At 34.6% G+C, this 8,130-nt stretch overlaps 1 non-coding gene across 1 annotated transcript; it reads left to right on the top strand.

Annotated features, from left to right (window-relative positions):
• The first annotated feature begins 3,816 nt into the window (after nt 1-3,816).
• Nucleotides 3,817-3,923, top strand: LOC122101219. Its single transcript, XR_006146340.1, has one exon. It is a non-coding gene; the product is annotated as a U6 spliceosomal RNA (small nuclear RNA).
• Nucleotides 3,924-8,130: the final 4,207 nt, after the last annotated feature.

Raw genomic sequence — 8,130 nt, forward strand, 5'->3', positions numbered from 1 at the left:
GTAACGATACATGTAATTCATTGAATTGAAAGTTAGTTTGACATCAGTGTATTAAATCATCACCTTAGAAAGGCCTTTACATAGCAAAACCTTTACAAAACTTTTGAAATTAGATAACATTTTCAATTTATCCCAAAGAAATAAAATACTATAAGGACCTAGGGGAAAAAAAAGAATCTTAAACTATTTCTATATCGAATGCTATCTGAAATGACACATTTATTAATGAACCTATATATTATGAAACAATGTAGAATTAAAAGTATTATATCTAGGAGAGAATGAAATAGATTATGGATATTATACAAACAGAATACAGATTACTTTAAAATATCCTTTTTCAGACAAGCAACAGAAATATCTTTAGTTTCTGTATTACTCATTTCAACAGCTAAGTTAAAATTATTTCTGATTATAAAAATCACAAACTCTGCAGAAATCATTATAGATGTATACAAACAAATCTTGAATACATTTTGACATCGAAGTTAGGCAATTCACTTGGAAGAATAGCATGGAATCCATGAATATTTAAAGTAAGATATTAATGTGGCTTTGTATTGTGAAAATATTTTGTATGGACACAAAAATGGATAGGCATTTTTGAAATTTAAGAAACTTAACCAAACCATTATGACTTAGGAGAAAAATTTTTGCAGCCTTCCACAACTTCAAAGAGGTGATACATACTTAACCTTTTGGCAATATCAAATGCAGCTTCTTCCAAGTTGTTCTTGACCTGGTTTGATATAATATTTCAATAGAAGCAGATCCAGCGTACCTTTGTTATTTCTATTCCCAGCAGCAAGATGCAAGGTTGTCAAGACTTCTTTAGTTTGGGCATTGGTATCTGCATCATGATGCAGTAAGAAAGAAGCCACTCTGGTATTATTCCACATATAAGCACTATGTCTAAGTATCTACTGTAGGCATCTGGATGAAGAGAGCTATACTCATCATCATCCCTAGTATTCACATGAGTGGCCTTTTTGGAAAGTAGTCTCTGCACTGTAGTAAGCCAATTATTTTCAACAGCCCAATGAAGAAATTTGCTTGAACACTTCTCTATTTTTTTCTAGCAAATGATACCATTCCTCACTTTTCCATCTAGTTCCTTGTCTTCATCAGAATTGCCTAACTAGAGACTTTGAGTACCAGTGGGAATGAGGTGTACGTATTCCCCAATAGTTCACGTTGGTTGAAGTAGTCAGAAAAATCCAGTGAATTTTCTACTTCTGTTTTTTCACCATGACTTTTTTCTCTTTTTCCATTTTTACTATTTGAAATTATTCTAACTGGAGAATAGGGAATGGATAGGGAGCAGAAGAAATAAATCCAAAGACAATCTTCACAGAAGCAAATTCTCAGAGCTATTTCATGACTTTGCAAAGGATAAAGTGGCTGAAGTTAGTATAAATTTAGAAGTATGAAAATGGGAGGGGGGACCAAGATGGCAACAGGGCAGTAGGGAAACCCCACAGCTCTCCCCAACCAAAAAGAGAGTTATAGTTCCTAAGCTTAACCTCCCCAAGAGACCGACAAAAACAAAAAGATGAACACCCAGAGAAATACAGGAGGTGGAAAATAACAAAAAAGAAAGAGAGAAAAAGAATTTCAGAACAGAGAAGCACGAAGACTCCACCTCCAGTGCTTACTGGTGGCAAGCAGCGCAGCAGGGGCTGCTGGAGTCCCAGAGAAAAAGGAGGCTGCCTGCAGATCACCCACGCAGAAGGACTTAAGAAAAGAAGAAACAAAGAACTTCCACTCCTCTGGTCGAACCACTATTAAATAACCCCATGCTGCTGATCACATGTATGGTGTATATGTGTACACCATTATATGTTACAGACCGTGATAGACAATTTGCTCCAGGAAAGCTACAATGAGTTTGTGACTTTAAATGAGCATCATCATCCCAAAATACTGTGAAAACTGGCAAATTTTGTAATCACTTAATTACAAAAAAAAAAAAAAAAAAACCAGAAAACTACAAGTGGAGCTATGGCTCAAGTGGTAGAGCATGAGCCTTGAGCTGAATTGCTCAGGGACAGCTGCCAGGCCTAGAGCTCAAGTCCCACGACTGACAAAAAAGAGAGAGAGAGAGATCTTTCATGTGATGGATTCTAACATATTTATAAAATTATGTTTTTATTGCTTTGTATGTCCCTCCGCCATGGTATAACCCCTGTTTTCACTATATATGAAGTTGATGTATGTGGAGAAGGGAAAAAACAAATCGTTAAAACAGAGATACAGGAGGACCCATTTCAACAATGAGATGTACAAGTCTTTATGTCGAAAAAAGAACTTTACAACTTTGGTTGGGGGGACGGTGGGGAGGATACGAAGGGATGGGAAGGGGAAACAAAGGTAATGTGCTCATTATCTTACCCATGTAATTGTTACTCCTCTGTGCAGTATTTTCACAATATAAAGAAGTATGAAAATGACAAAAATGTAAAAAGATATTCATATATTTCATTATATAACCCAAACCAGAAAGCAAATGTTGTTTAGATGATTTCTTAAAACATAGTCTTTCAGAAGCTGGTAACGGGGCTCAGTGGTAGAGTGTTTGCCTTGCATGCATGAGGTCCTGGGTTTGATTCCTCAGCACCATAGAAGAAGAAAAAGACAAAAGTGGTGCTGTGGCTCAAGTGGTAGCACCATCTTTGAGCTGAAAAGCGGAGGGACAGCACTCAGGCTCCAGAGTTCAAGCCCCACAAAAACAAAAACCAAACCAAAAAACTAAACAAAACACAGCTATCACATTTGTAGCCTCAATTCTGTAAAGACACTGCTTCAGCCTAGGACTAAGATTTTAAGTGTATACATTTATCAACACTTCTGATTCAGATTTCTACTTGAGAAAATTTTAAATCAATATTTTGTTCTTAATTTTTCTCTTTGTATATTCACATGTATCAATAAAAAATGGTGTGGACATCCCAGTAACATTCTCAAAGTACCTTCTGATTATGAGTTATGAAAAGTTGTATTCCATTACAAAAAGGAAAACAATGCTACAAATAAAGAAAACCAATAATTAATTATTAATGTTTAATAAAATAAAAACCAAACACCAGTGTTTCCAGTTTTTGAAGTGTTCTACATATTAGATTTTACTATTTACTCATATTCCTGTACATTTAAAACTGGCTAAGATTATGATTTCACAAGAGTTTTGTAGGCTACGGGTAGCCTTTAAAGTTACCCACTAAGGTTACTCTTTCTTTATGGCTCATCTCATCATTTGTATATGGCTTATATCATCATTTGTTTCTCACTAACATATAAAAGAAGCCCTCAAGTTTTAACAGAAACTGTGTAGTTAAAATCTTAACTCTTCTCTCTGTTTCTTTACACAGACTTTGTAACTTCTCATAGTAAAGTTTCTATAAACTCTGAAATGTACATACTTAGTAGTATATGTCTGCTACCATAAATCTTAAATACTTTATGGAAAAGTTTTATGACCTGCCGAACAGTCTTAATTTTGGCAAATATAAGCAAATTCCCAAAATTAAACGTATTTAAAACAATAAAATTTTTAACAAACCTTAGGACTTGCTACAGTGCTCATTATGACAGGTGCCATGTATAGAATAATTGAATTTCTACTGTTACACATCTCTTGAACAACAGATATCTGGAATTATTTTGTTTTTGACATATCTAACTTGACTTTATTCTTAAATGTGTGCTTACATAAGAAATATATGGTTCTAAAATTTCACGACAAGTCTTTTGAACTTATTTTTGTTGAATTTTCTAGTTTAGGAAAATCAATTCCACTTTATGTATAAAAAATGTTCCGTGCTCAGTTTGGCAACACATACACTAAAATTGGAAAAATACAGAGAGAATTAGCATGACCCCTACGCAAGGATGACATGCAAATTCATGAAGATTTCCACATTTTTACAACAACAGATGCTGGAGGGTATGTGGACAGAAGGGAACCCTACTCCATTCTTGGTGGGAGTGAAAACTTGTTCAAGCACTTGGAAAGAAGTACGGCGGTTCCTCAAAAGATTCCACATAGAGCTCCCCTATGACCCAGCAATCCCACTTTTGGGCATTCATCCAAATGATCAAACAAGACCATACTATAACTACCAGCACAGCTATGTTTATTGCAGCATTATTTACCATAGCTAAGATAGGGAACCAAACCCGATGCCCCTCAGAAAATGAATGAATCAAGAAAATTTTGTGTGTGTGTGTGTGTGTGTGTGTGTGTGTGTGTGTATGTATTTTCCTATCTATCTATCTATCTTTCTATCTATCTATCTATCTACACATACATATATATGTATATATATATTTGTATATATGTATATTTATATACATAAATATAAATATAGATTGGAATGTATATATATGTAAGGTATCCCTTACTTGCAATAAATATTATAAGCAGAAAACTGGGATAAGCAGAAAAGATCAAAAGCTATATGCATATTACTAAATAAGATGATGTTAAGCTAAATGAACCCCAAGATAAGGACAGAAGTGTTTTTTTTAATTCTTTCTTACTGTTGTTTCTAACATATTTATAATGTACAATGTGATTTTTTTTGTTTTTTATTTGGTCCTCCCACACAGTATAAGCCCTGTTTTCACTGGATTTGATGTTGGTGCACCTACATCCTGAAAATACACTTCTCTAATTTGGGGAAGGAAAGGGAAAAATCAAAATGCTTAAATAGAGATAAAAGTTGAGCCATTGTAACAATGAGATGCACAAGACAACATGTTGGGGGGTGTGGGGGTGTGGGGATGAGAAGTGTACATGTGGAGGTGGAGGGGAAGTGATGGTGGGGGGAAAAACAAAGGAGGAGGTAACAATGCTTGAAAAGAAATGCACTCATGACTTTGCTCATGTAACTTTAACCCCTCTGTACAGTACTTTTACAATAAAAAACATTAGAAAATGTTCTGAGATGGAAGAGTTTATTTTATTTTACCCATATAATATTGTTAACAAAGAAATTAATGGGGGGGAGGATTGGGTGGGGGGCAGGGGGAGGCTGGGAAGGGATGGGAAGGGGAAACAAAGGAGGAGGCTACAATACTTGATAAGAAATGTGCTCATTATCTTGCCCATGTAATTGTAACTCCTCTGTACAGTATTTTCACAATTAAAACACACACATACACACACACACACACACACACACACACACACACACACACACAAAGAAATTAATGGAGAAGACTGACCCATAGATATTTTGAGTAAGTGTGTGAGTGTGTGTGTGTGTGTGTGTGTGTGTGTGTGTGTGTGTGTGTGTGCATGCCTGCATGTTGGTGTGCTCAGAGTTTTAACTCAGGGCTTCATGGTCTCGCTAAGCCTTTTCTCTCTAGATTGGTGAGCTACTATATGAGCTACATCTCCATTCCTGGACCTTTGCTAGTTTATTTAAATTTTGGAAAAATAATCTTAGGAATTTTTTAGCCTGATTGGCTTCCAACTCTTATCCATAATTCTCAGGGTCCTGAGTAGATATGCAGAGTAAACAGGATTACACGTGTGACCAACCATCACAATGCTTTCAGAATAACTTTAAAAGTAGAAAAAAATTTAGTTCACGGGGGGACTGTTTTATCATTTCCTACTTTTAAAGCATTTTGGAGTGATTATATGTGAATTTATTTCATGTTGAGATTCTTAAAAAAGAGTAAGTGATAGTATTTAAAAGTTTTAGTACTTTTTTAAAAGAATACTGGAACTGTGGGACAGAAGAAATTTGCCTCTCTTTGGACCTCAATTTATAAGCTCAGCTCTGTGCACGATAACCCAATGTCACAACACAATCTGTGTTGAAGACAAAATGTGACAGAAAACAATTACCATGGGCAATAATTGCTATGCTATTATTTATTGGACAATATGAATATTGAATTGAGAGTGTAAGAGAATGGAGATATTTCACCTACCGTTTTTGTATTGCTGAAAGGCTTTTGGAAACTTTGACTCATTTCCTTCCTCACTGTGTGTCTTTGGGCCATGCACTTAGTGACTTTAATTACAATTGTTCTCAACTCTAAAATGGTAATAACATTAGCATCATAGCAAATATTTTCTTAAGTACTAAGAGACATAAAACTTGTGAAATTCTTAACATAAATTACTAATGAACTTTGAGTTTAGCCAGCAGTTATTTTTAATACTAAACAGAATGTGCTATGTATTACAGAAATCAATACATGTAGTGAGCCACCAGAAGTAACGTTATCTATTGACTATGCTGTGCTTCCAAGGAAGCCAGGTGGATAACTTCTCATGCTGTAAATGAAACTGCTTATCTTATGTCTTGATAGTGCTAAACTATCAGGGTCAGAATAATGAAGGAATTGTAGACTGAGCTAAGGTCCATATGAAAATGTTCAAAATTGATAAAGCCTAAAAGTAACTAAGCAGTATATTGTGTTTTTCATTATTTAAGTTAAATTGCAAAGAAAGGGAAGACCTAGAAGAATGAATTCTCTTTTTGATAACCTATCATAGGTCCTTAGCAGGATGAACTCTTTCCTCATTCTTGTAGAGGCATCATCAGATGAGAGGAACTCTATTTTTTTGGTTGCGTCTTTCAATTTATTCTTCAGTTTGAAATCTGAACTACATGAGACTGAAAGAAACCAAGGAAAATTAGACACACAGGCTTTGGAAAAAGCAATCAGAGTAAAATAAACTAAATACATATAGCCTTGTAAAAGGCTTCACTAAATTGAGTTATATAGTCTCAAGCATAAGCAAAAATGATTTAAGCAATATCATGTTATTGAAAATTGAAAAATGTTAGGTGTTGCTTAATTTTTTCCTTTCTACTACCTGGAATGTATTATTGATTTTGTATAGAGAGATTAAAGATGAGATTAACAAGGAACTTGATTAAAAATCGATAAAAGTTCTGAATAGACATATTTTCCAATATGCCCTGAAAATCACCAGTGGCTTTAAAAAGTTGTGTTTAATATCACTTCTATGCTGGCTTAATGCTGTGTGAACAGAAGTCATTAGAGAAATGCAATTCAAAATTACTATGATACTACTACATAACTATTATAACTCTTATCAAAAATATTCGAAGGAACTTGGTGTGGTGGTAAAGGCTTGTAATTCCAAGCATTTGGGAAATTGGAGTAAGAGGATTTCAGCTTAAGGCCAGCCTGGGATACTGCACATAGTAAAAACATGCCCTTTAAAAAAAACTTAAAAGGTAATAATGTTGGTGAGAGTGTGGAGCAAAGGAAATTTTCTACACTCTTGGTCAAAATATAGATTAGTATTCTCGTTGTAGAAAGTAGTATGCAATTTTCTAAAGAAATGCAAAGTTGAAATATCATCTGACCCACCAATCATATGATTAATTCTCTCTGGGTAACTCGTAAATATATCTGTAGTTCACTGTTATTCACATTTTTCACAACAGGCAAGATATAAATCAAAGTTATGTGTTCAACTACAGACTAATAAAGCAACTGTGGCACATGCACAAATATAATTTTCTGTTTCATCTTTAAAATAGCAAGAGATTTCTCCCATTAGCCACAACTTACAATGACCTAAAAGATGTAATCTAAATGATGTAAAATGTTGCTTTCTGATTTTTGTAAAACAACACACACACACACACACACACACACACACACACACACACACACACACACACACACACACACACACACACACCAACCTAAGCAACAGAGAAATTTTTCAAAAAGTAAAGCAACTGATATTGCTGGGGCATTTATGTCACAATATAGATGATAGTGGATATACAGGATGACCAAGTATAGAGTTGTAATGTATAACGTGAGGATACAGGGGACATCACTGGCCTTACATAGGAATGAAGCTAAATATGTAGGAGTTGGTCTTCCTTGTAGGGGTTTCTCTTTTAGGTGTTCTTCCTTCAGTAATGGATGAAATAAACGTAATTCTTTACATATACTTGCCTGTTTGCAGAAATAATAACAAACAATATAGCAATAATGTTTTATGCTCAACATGGAACAAAATGCCAAATTAATGTACATGAAATTATCCTTGATATAAACTAATTATTATTAATAAGGGAACCCATGGGACCTATGTTTCTTTAAGTCTGGCATCACTTGATG

This window comes from Dipodomys spectabilis, unplaced genomic scaffold (assembly GCF_019054845.1).
Source record: "Dipodomys spectabilis isolate Male_0828 unplaced genomic scaffold, ASM1905484v1 ptg000641l, whole genome shotgun sequence".
Taxonomy (NCBI): domain Eukaryota; kingdom Metazoa; phylum Chordata; class Mammalia; order Rodentia; family Heteromyidae; genus Dipodomys; species Dipodomys spectabilis.